The following is an 11,706-nucleotide window of genomic DNA, read 5'->3' as shown; positions in this document are numbered from 1 at the left end:
GTTAAAGAAACAGGAAGATTCTTAGAAGATACATTGAAGGTTCATTTAAAAAGCAAAATGTTTTGATCAAAATTATTTTAACTTAACTAAACAAAGATGTTTGTGTACATTCACTTTATTATGCAGCAGTTTAAGAATTAAAGAATGCTTTATATTGTGGTAAAAAAATACCCAATCATTTCAGTATTGTATCACAAAAATATCAGTAATTCTGTTCGAAATATCTAGGTCCGCCCCTTTTTACTGAACTCATTCAAGCAGGAATGTACATTATCAACCAATGCAGTCTAAGCGGTTCAATGTAAAAGCTGAACAGTGTTTTGGTGCCACCTACTGGATACATTGAATCACTTACATTTTGACGGTTTTGTTGCAACTTGTAACTTGTCACTCAAATAGAATATTGGTGTTATTAATGAAACCTGAGAGATGTCTCGTCATGTTTTAATAATAAACGCTTTCTGCAATGCACACATTCTGTAGGCTGCTTATTTCCCGTTACAGTATTTCTGATGATCACATTCGTTAAACAGAAAATAATCCCAATTCGAATGCATATATGTAAACATATATACTCTAAAGTACTATACAATAGTGTCGAAGCATTTAAAACAATTTAAAATAAATAACTACAATGTGCCCCTCATTGTAACGTCCCTGTGCTGCCCCTCCACTTGTGTTACTGAAGACTCTGCTTCTCCTGAATGAATACACTTTGTACAGACCCAAATACAGCTTTACCGAAAGTACTGTTGGGCGCACTAATATAAATGCAGAGTATTGTATGATAATATTTACCTTTGTTTCCCATCCTCGCAGTCATAAGCAGTTAAACTACTAAAACCTTTTTAAAAATACTGTAATTGGACTGTTTAATACAAACCTCTCACTCTCTCACCTATATCATCTGATTTCATTATTCATTCAATACATTTAGTTTATTAACCTGCTCTGTCACTCCACTGGGTAGTTATTCATATAATAAAAAGCATTTCATTCAAATAACCACCTGTTCATTTTACAAAACTAAAACCAAACAGATGAGTAATATACTGTATTTCAAGTCCTCTGTATATATTCTGTATAAAGAATAGGAGACAATGATACAGTTTAAGCGAAACTAAATAAAAGCATGGGGTAGAAATAGCAGAGGTTACTGCCTGGAAGTTTATTCGTAAAGAATGACCTTTCTGCGACCCTGTGCTGTATTACCAAAAACAAGTTCACACGCCCTGAACCTCCAAGACTAGCGAAGAGAAAGCGATGAAACTGCGAGCATGCCTGCGCCATTGTGGATCTGTTTGTGACAACGGCGCTCAACTTGAATTAACCTGATATACTTCTAAAAAACATTATCAGGGGTATATCGTTAGTGTTTGAACATCTCGCTCTGAAGAAAAGGACGGGAAATAGCAGTACCGGTACACAAAACAGAGTATAAATCTGCGAAAAACTCCCTGCGTCCCTGTTGATAAAGGGGACTATACCAACTCCGGCATGGGGAGGGAGTTACCTGAATTAAAATTGTATTCATTGGAAAAACTAGAGCTACAAACAGTTAGTTAACGGTGTTACAATTGAAAATAATGTTCATTTTTAATTAAAAGATCTACAGTATAACAATTCCCTTTGCGGTTCATATTAGATGAATTGCCAAACCGAGATGAACAGTTTGTATTTTGTGATTGGTATATTCCTCGTTCTGTGGGAGACAGACCCGTTCAGACACTGAGGGAGAGGAGAGAGGCGGTAAGTGAGTCTTTATTAATTTGTAAAATATGTATTACTTTGAAAGGGCCTGGTTGTAGTGTGGTAGGAGCGCATTGTTTTTATGTGTGTGTTGTATTTGTGAAGCGGCGTGGCTGTGTCAGCGCGTTTGTTTTTATTCACATCCCCCAGTTACAATCTGCCTGCCACGGGCCCAGTTGTGACAAATAGGTTGTTTTGAAAGCATCTATCCGGTAAATGTTGTCTGGCGGTGTAGATATTTTTGTCGTGAATGTTTTTTCTCTATTCCTGAGACAGCGTGGAAGTTAGAGCATAGCAATCGTGGATCGTGAATTTTTAAAAACGAGGTCAAATATGTTTATTATTAAATAATTATTATTTCAGTAACTGGAGAGTGCGTAAAAGTGTACCGTAATGATTGTAACAGGAGCGATTTCCAAAACGTCAATACTGAGCATATTGCATTGTTTCACACTTACCTGAACACGCATGGGAAACTGGCTTTGTATGCTTTTTAATGTGTTTGAAATCACTTTTAAACATACTTTCAATGAAGTGTAGCTTTGTTTCCTTCACTAGTTTTATTCTGCTGGTATCATTTAAAACACTGAGGGAGACCTCGGTTCCAAACTCGTGCTGTGGAGCGTCACACAGGGTTTTTAATATTGCTACCTGAAAGAAACACGTTTTTATAGTAAACACATATTTTTATTTTGATACAAGCAGGGCATGAAGTTCAGGTCATGAAGGGCAATGCAATGTTACCTTCGTTGGGCGTGAAGATCCAGGGGCACCAAAGCAGTTCTAGGGGGCAGAAAGACAAAACATAAATCCAACCCAAGGGCACCAAGGCGATTTCATACTCACTCATAAAACAACAAAAAATAAACAGAGAGCCTATTATGTTGAAATGTTAATTTAAACAAGCACAAATCAACGTTTTCTGAGTGACTCATGCCCTAATTGTTACAAAAATAAAAGGTAACTTTCCCATTGTCGTCTTTATAGGGCAGAAATCTATACTGCGCAGGAACAAACAGACCACCACAATGTAAAATATAACCGTTTATACATGCAAAATCCAATACAGAAACATTACAAATAGCAGCAACAAGATGGTTAAAGGCAAATACAATACAGATAGGGAGCAACTGGCAACAGGGAGGCAGTTTATACATGCAAAATCCCATACAGAAACGTTACAAATAGACTAGTAACACAATATTGTTAGTTTCTAACCCTGGCAAGAGTGAGGCAGTTTATACATGCAAAATCCAACACAGAAAAGTTACAGATAGCAGCAACAAGGGAGTTGAAGACAAGTGCAATACAGGTTGATGACAATTAGCAGCAGTGAGGTAGCTTGTATATGCAGGATCCAATACAGAGGAGTTACAAATAGTAACAACAAGGTAGTTAAGTATAAAATTAAACATCAGCCAATGACCACTAGCAGCAAAAAGGTCATTCTAAACAAAATTCAATGCTAATAAGTATCACCAGGCAAACAACTCATTGGACCAGAATAGTGGTGGCAACACCAGTGATTATTAACTACCAAACAATGTGTGCTCTGTGAAACAAATATCACACTGCAAAGACTCAAACAAATCCTATTAGTACTTATAAGAACATAAGAACATAAGAAAGTTTACAAACGAGAGGAGGCCATTCAGCCCATCTTGCTCGTTTGGTTGTTAGTAGCTTATTGATTCCAGAATCTCATCAAGCAGCTTCTTGAAGGATCCCAGGGTGTCAGCTTCAACAACATTACTGGGGAGTTGGTTCCAGACCCTCACAATTCTCTGTGTAAAAAAGTGCCTCCTATTTTCTGTTCTGAATGCCCCTTTATCTAATCTCCATTTATGACCCCTGGTCCTTTTTTCTTTTTTCAAGTCAAAGAAGTCCCCCGGGTTGACATTGTCTATACCTTTTAGGATTTTGAATGTTTGAATCAGATTGCCGCGTAGTCTTCTTTGTTCAAGACTGAATAGATTCAATTCTTTTAGCCTGTCTGCATGCGACATGCCTTTTAAACCCGGGATAATTCTGGTTGCTCTTCTTTGCACTCTTTCTAGAGCAGCAATTTCCTTTTTGTAACGAGGTGACCAGAACTGAACACAATATTCTAGGTGAGGTCTTACTAATGCATTGTAGAGTTTTAACATTACTTCCCTTGATTTAAATTCAACACTTCTCACAATATATCCAAGCATCTTGTTAGCCTTTTTTATAGCTTCCCCACATTGTCTAGATGAAGACATTTCTGAGTCAACATAAACTCCTAGGTCTTTTTCATAGTTCCCTTCTTCAATTTCACTATCTCCCATATGATATTTATAATGCACATTTTTATTGCCCGCATGCAATACTTTACACTTTTCTCTATTAAATTTCATTTGCCATGTGTCTGCCCAATTTTGAATGCGGTCTAGATCATTTTGAATGACCTTTGCTGCTTCAACAGTGTCTGCCACTCCTCCTATTTTTGTGTCGTCTGCAAATTTAACGAGTTTGCTTACTATATCAGAGTCTAAATCATTAATGTAGATTGGGAATAGCAGAGGACCTAATACTGATCCCTGTGGTACACCACTGGTTACCTCGCTCCATTTCGAGGTTTCTCCTCTAATCAGTACTTTCTGTTTTCTACATGTTAACCACTCCCTAATCCATGTGCATGCATTTCCTTGAATCCCTACTGCATTATAATAACATTATAATAACAATAACACCCGTAGTAATAATAATAATAATGGGGATTCACACCAAAGAGAAGAAAAGAATGAATGAACCGCGCTACAACAGTCGCCAGTACTATTCTTGTTCAATGAGAGTAGGCATTAGCATGCTAATCTATAGTTGACACTGTGTTGCGCAAATATATGGTAACACAATATTTTATTACATAACTCAATCCCCGCCCCCCCGCCCCCCAGTCATAGCCTAACACCAAAGCGTGCGCGCTTTCTCCCCAAGAGCAGCGCACAAGACTTCCGGGAGACTGACACACACACACACACCCAGACTCAAGACAAAAAGAAAAAGTTACAAGCTTAACTTCACCCACAGTCTCCCAACTAACACATCAGCGGATTAGTTGTTTACAGACTCCCATAGAGAGTGCCAGATATCAAAGTCTGTAGTGGTTCATACAACCACGGGCTGTTTAACAGCCAGGTACAGTATTTTAAATACACAGCGATTCGGACCGACAGCAAACTCATAAACGATTATACCACCTCCATCAATGGGGTAAAACCAGTATAGGTGTGTGTCTGTCCAGGTCTCCCGCAGCCTTCATTGTCTGTCTGTCTGTCTGTCTGCCTGCCTGCCTGCCTGTCTGTCTGCTCTGCTTGTTTACCCTCGTTTCCGTTCTCATTTTAAAGGCTAGTTAATTTCCGCACACACCCCTTTCTTTTTGCTAACATTCCACACGCATGCAGAACGGCACTTCAAATACATAGATTAGACTAGAGACTTAGATACAGCCTTAGTGATACAACAGCACTATAAGAAATGTCAGTGAAGGGAAAGTTAAAGATAGATTTTCAGGCAAACTGGCTGAAGATTTACCCATGGCTGGAGTTTAATAATGATAGTGGTCAAATGGGTTGTTCGGTCTACAGTGTAGTTTGCTAACCGCTGTTACAAACCCTGTACAAACAGCGCGGCTTTGAAAAAAGAAACTCGAAATAAACTTGGTCAGACAATAGAGAGTGCTCTGCATCACAATGATGAACAGCTGGAGGTACACAATGTTACATGTTTACATTTGAGAGGCTTTATATAGCTTCACAGTTCTGGAAATTTACAGTTGCAAAGGATTTTCAGTTTTGTTATGGTGCATTGCAGGACACTCGATTCAGGGGGAGAAAAGCTGTGCTGTTTTTAAGCACACACATTCTAACCCCTTCCGTAAAAGCACACGTTTTACTAGTTAAAAAACAGAACTACGTAAGGTAGTGAAAATGCATTACACACCAATAAACAAAAACAGAAATCGATGCACTTCTCAAGATTGCATTTCGTTCACTATTATGTTATCTCTCCTATTTTTTTCATAACACGGAGCTGCTGCTTGAACCATGGCATAGCTACTGGCTCGGTTTATTTATTTTTTGGTGTAAGAATTTAAGCAAAACTAATAATTATCTTCCTGTTGTGTTCATTTTTAGTAACACCGAATTACAAAACAGCAACGGACATTGAAATGTCTGTATAAATTAGCAATTTATATACACTGAAGAAATGGAAGGAGTTAGAATGTGCATCGCTGCAGTTTAAAGTATTGCAATTTTAAGCCTGTTCTGTCGCAGTTTAATTTAATTCTGTCTAATCTCGTCCTTTCTGCAGTACTGTACTTAACAACTGTAAGTTCACATTATTATTTATTATTATTATTATTATTTTTATTATTTTATTGGGGATGAATTGTTGTGCAGCCATTGGCATGGGGCTCACAGACGCAAAAATCACAGTGAACACAGTGAACACGTGTGCTTGAAAGAGGCGCGGTCATATTGAGCAGTATCACCGTGACACTGCCAGTGAACACGTGTGCTTGAAAGAGGCGCGGTCATATTGAGCAGTGTCACAGTGACACTGCCAGTGAACACGTGTGCTTGAAAGAGGCGCGGTCATATTGAGCAGTATCACAGTGACAATGCCAGTGAACACGTGTGCTTGAAAGAGGCGTGGTCATATTGAGCAGTATCACAGTGACACTGTCAGTGAACATGTGTGCTTGAAAGAGGCGTGGTCATATTGAGCAGTATCACAGTGACACTGCCAGTGACCACGTGTGCTTGAAAGAGGCGCGGTCATATTGAGCAGTATCCCAATGTCCCTCCCTCTATTTGCCCTGCATTAACCAATGACACAGTACATCTTTCTCATGGCTTTAGTGCTGGGAGGTGTGCAGTAAAAAAGAATGGCAACAATAATGCATTATGATTATATGATAATATATTAATTATAAAATAAATCTCTGTTCTCCTTGAACTAAACTAAACATTTCAACACATTATCAGATGTGGAGTGGCTGCTAACGGCTGTCACCTGAAGAGAAGAAAGGACACATTCACTGAGGAGACGGTCAGAGCGAGTGACTAGAGCACTAGAGCTGTGCTGCACATCCCACTGACAAGACCTGAAGTAAGCGTCTCTCTCTTTATTCATTCAACTTCCATCAGCTTCATATTGGGTTTATATTGTCTAATTGTAACTGACTGCTCTGACACACTCAATCTGTTACTGGGCAGGATTGTAATTGTGTGCAATGCTTTGTTTATTATTATTATGACATTTTTGCTTAATATTGCAGAAACGTATCTGAAAGGCTAAGAGTTTAGCACAAGAATGCGCGTTACAGTACAATTAATCTGTGTTATTTTCACAGATTAAAAAGGGCTGTTGACTTGCTTTCAATTCATTTTTCAGTAGATCTCTTTTCCATGACTCATTTGCGACTGTTTTAAGTCAACAATAATAATAAGAACATAAGAACATAAGAAAGTTTACAAACGAGAGGAGGCCATTCAGCCCATCTTGCTCGTTTGGTTGTTAGTAGCTTATTGATCCCAGAATCTCATCAAGCAGCTTCTTGAAGGATCCCAGGGTGTCAGCTTCAACAACATTACTGGGGAGTTGGTTCCAGACCCTCACAATTCTCTGTGTAAAAAAGTGCCTTTTTTCAGGTCAAAGAAGTCCCCTGGGTTGACATTGTTTATAACTTTTAGGATTTTGAATGTTTGAATCAGATCGCCACGTAGTCTTCTTTGTTCAAGACTGAATAGATTCTATTCTTTTAGCCTGTCTGCATACGACATGCCTTTTAAACCCGGGATAATTCTGGTTGCTCTTCTTTGCACTCTTTCTAGAGCAGCAATATCCTTTTTGTAACGAGGTGACCAGAACTGAACACAATATTCTAGGTGAGGTCTTACTAATGCATTGTAGAGTTTTAACATTACTTCCCTTGATTTAAATTCAACACTTCTCACAATATATCCAAATTTAGCCTTTTTTATAGCTTCCCCACATTGTCTAGATGAAGACATTTCTGAGTCAACATAAACTCCTAGGTCTTTTTCATAGTTCCCTTCTTCAATTTCACTGTCTCCCATATGATATTTATAATGCACATTTTTATTGCCCGCATGTAATACTTTACACTTTTCTCTATTAAATTTCATTTGCCATGTGTCTGCCCAATTTTGAATGCTGTCTAGATCATTTTGAATGACCTTTGCTGCTTCAACAGTGTCTGCCACTCCTCCTATTTTTGTGTCGTCTGCAAATCTAACGAGTTTGCTTACTATATCAGAGTCTAAATCATTAAATGTTAGCTTGCGAGGTTCGGGGGGCGTGGAGCTGGGGGGGCCGCTAATCTCTAATCTTTCAATTTTCTAATCTCCCGTTAATTAGTTTCTATTAACTATTTAAGACCTGATCACCTGCACCTTTTCTGTCTAGTGTTTCGTTTTTTTTAGCAAACGCTCAGACGCCGTCGTTTCGTGCTTCACCGCTAATATCTAAACTTCGTTGCCTCGCTCACGCAGGTCGTTTCTCTGCACATCGCTGCCAAGATATTATCAATCATTTTCTTACCTGCTCAGGTGATCTTTCTTTTCATTCAGCTTCTCTTTTCGGCTCCAAGAGCTCCAACGTTACTCTTTCCTGTTCCATCCAGTCTCCACCTCGGCATCATAGCCGTCCAAAGCGCAGCTTCATTACTCAACTTGTCTGCAACCTTATCAGAAAGTCTGGTCCTCCGTTAAACTTTCAAGCTCCTTCGACATGACATCGACATTCCCGTTGTCTGCGATTGCCTTACCTTAGCTCTATTTAATTCTACTACGAAGTTTTGTCGGCGGAATCTTTCTTTACTCCTCGCCTGCAATCAGACGCCCCTCCCCTGCTCCCACAGAGCCAGCACAATTACCGTTCCATTAGAAGATCCTGCCCTGGACCTCCATCAGCTACGTTCAACCTTTTAAAGACGTATCCAGCCCATTCCAAACTCCATTTTTAACCAATGGCGGCTCGTGACTTGACTAGTCACAACATTCTCCAACGACACTATTGTACTGTAACTTTTCCACCGGCGCCTCACAGACTATGGTTACCACGGCAACGCCCTTATTGAGTGACTGCGGGGAGTGGTAAGTCATCATGGTGACCAGGCAGCTTCATCAGGCTCTGCGTGCTCTGCGCCTCAGCACTGCATTCTTCCGGCTTCCTGTTGCTGCGCTTTCACAACTGGCGGAGACGAATTCAACGCGCCGAACCATGACATCTAAATACTGTGTTAACTTATTTATATTCATGACTATCTGTCCTAAACATGTCTAGAATATTTATTATTCAAATCTAAAGGAATAAGCAAATGTTGTTCTACATAGACAAGGATTTTAATCGTAATAACTTCATAGATTCTACCCTGATTCACTCAAGTCAATGATGTAATTCCAATCATAACCTCTGGATGGCAGTATAATACCACAAGCTCTCTCTCTATACATTAAACCAGTTTGGTTTCGCTGCAAAGCTCGGACACTACAGCTTTTCTATCTATTCCCGCAGTTCTCACTCGGATGGATTCTCGGGAGTTCCCCCTCCTGCCTCATCCCCTGTCTATCTATATCAAATGACATTCTTCAATTTCAACTCTTACCCCCCCCCTCCCCCCGCCCCTTTGAGGCGGACTGCTCCCGACCAAATCAATAGATTTTTCAACAGCCTCAGAGCAGCGGATTCTTCCTCCTCTTAGGTTCTACAGCGGCCTCAGCTCTATGTATTCTCCATCTCTGGCTTCATCTAAATCACTTTAACTCACAGTCCAATATCCACCACATTCAGCAGATGTCTGTGCTCTACAGCAGATTATCACACTACCGATGGCAGTCCACCATTCACAATAACAGATCACTGCTTCAGCAGATCTCTCTCTCTCTCTCTCTCTCTCTCTACAGCAGACCACCGCTCATTATTGACAGCACTTTTTTGTTTACTTCCTCAGATCTCTGCACCGTTCAGCAGATCCCGTCCTCTACTGTTAATTGCTCCTCACTGCAGCAGATCTCTGCTCCCTCTTCAGATCTACTCACTATTATAGCATGCAAGTTGCTTTAGTTCAGTCTAAATCTGTACCTGCATGTGGCAATGCGCCCCGCCCCTGTGTGCATTTATGTGTTGTATGTTACGTGCGTGTGTAAATGTTGGTGTATAGATTGGTACACGGGATATAAACGGGTCTGTGTTTCACGTGTATTTAAAAAGTGTAGATTTGTATTTAGGCACGAGGAGAGCACAAATCACTTCACGTGCTGGTTAAATGTAATATGTGAGCACGGGGTTGCACAGAATTAATTCACGTGCTGGGATTCAAGTGAATAATTAATTAGTAATTGAATCCCAGCACAATAGTATATATAGACGCACATTTCTTGCACTCAGGGTTAGGTGTTCGGGAGTGGAGAACGGGTGAGAGAGAGAGGAGTAATTGAAAGTAAGATCGTAAATATAATAGTTGTTTGTACTCACCGTGTTTGTTTGTCTCCGTGCACCGTTTGTTAAGTGTTTAGTCCGTTTTGTTTATATGTTTCTTTTGGCTACCAGTGCCGTGTCCTGTTTTTGTCTGTTCAAACCTTTTATTTTCTGTGCTGTTTTATTAAATGCTGAGCGAAACCATTCGCTCAGCTCCACCAAAACCCCAAGTCTCTGTCTGTTTACTCCCTGCTTCTGGTCTGACGCCACCCACTCCGGCCGTCTTTGTGACACTGCACTACTCCAGATCTTCCAACGCTTCCGCTTTCCTCCAATACGCAGATCGTGGAAGCATTCCGCAGTCAAGGCTAATGCTAATCCCCATCTAATCAAAAATACGAGGTGCTTGTCTTTCTCAGAAATCTATTCATATGTCCACACATCCTCTCAAATATTACAGCATTAATACATGGTGAGAGACGCGGTGAGACTGGAAATCTGTCTTGTTTATGAGTTAAGGAGTTCCACTCTAGGAGAATAACTGGAGTTGTGAAACCCAGTCTCTCAATGTGAGTTCACCTTTTCCATTTCAAGCAGACATGATAGTAGCAGACCGCAGATCGATCCCGTATTCACTGACACATAGGATAGTCAACATCTCATCTCTGCCCTCCACTCCAGTAAATGGAGCACAAAGCGTGCTGAGCTTCCCCAGCAGTCGATTTACACACGTTCGTTCAGTTCCAGCTGCTACCTCAACTGTCAGTTCCAGCTCCCCTTCGGCCTCCACTTTTAGTATTCAAGTTCCGTCGACTGGTCCCGTCTGCTGCGTGCCCCCCCACCCCCCACCCCCCGATTCACCAGCTTCACCAGCTGTCATTTGACTGAATCATACTCTCAGTAACCTCCTTCAATCTGCTCAGCATTTCATATCTGCAGCTCTCTCCCTCCTTCGACAGCTTCATATTGTACAGCTTGGTCAGTGTTTTAAACGTTCTGTGCCAGAATCAGATTCATCCTATTCCTTCAAATCAAACCAGATCACGGCTTTCATCGTCCAGCTAGGGATTTTTTCTTCCCACCATTCTCTCCATACCAGTAGTTTGTCTGACTCTTTGCGGAATCTTCAAAGTTCCCCCCCCCCCCCCCGCTGCACCTTCCCGCCTGCCCATATCAACAGACATTCTCCATTCACTCATCTCTACTCTTTGGAAAGTTTGCTTGTCCCCTTACGAAGATCTCCTCATGGAGACCATCTGCCTAACAGCTGATTCTTAAGAGCCTTCCCTTCTGCCTCACCTTCCTGCTGTCCGCATCAATGACCATTCTCAGTTTGCTCATTCTACTCTTCTGAAACGCCACTTCTCCCCATACAAGGATCTACCTATGGAGATCATCTGCATCTGAGCCCTCTTCGGTCTCCTTAGGAGCTCAGAATTCACAGTTCTAATTTACTCCATCATTCAGTTGTGTACCTCCAGACGGATC

The 11,706-nt window shown here is 40.7% G+C and overlaps 1 protein-coding gene across 1 annotated transcript in view; it reads left to right on the top strand.

Annotated features, from left to right (window-relative positions):
• Window positions 1–1,256: 1,256 nt before the first annotated feature.
• The window catches only part of LOC117965855 (zinc finger and SCAN domain-containing protein 12-like), a 31,221-nt gene continuing 20,771 nt past the window's right edge, over window positions 1,257–11,706 (top strand). The window contains exons 1-2 of the mRNA XM_059015824.1: window positions 1,257–1,749; window positions 6,762–6,885. The gene's annotated coding sequence lies outside the window, so the exon portion shown is untranslated. The remainder of the gene's footprint in view (window positions 1,750–6,761; window positions 6,886–11,706) is intronic.

Source organism: Acipenser ruthenus, chromosome 51 (assembly GCF_902713425.1).
Source record: "Acipenser ruthenus chromosome 51, fAciRut3.2 maternal haplotype, whole genome shotgun sequence".
NCBI lineage: Eukaryota > Metazoa > Chordata > Actinopteri > Acipenseriformes > Acipenseridae > Acipenser > Acipenser ruthenus.
The sequence above is the reverse complement of the archived record's forward strand: the minus strand, read 5'-3'. Positions and strand labels throughout refer to the sequence as shown.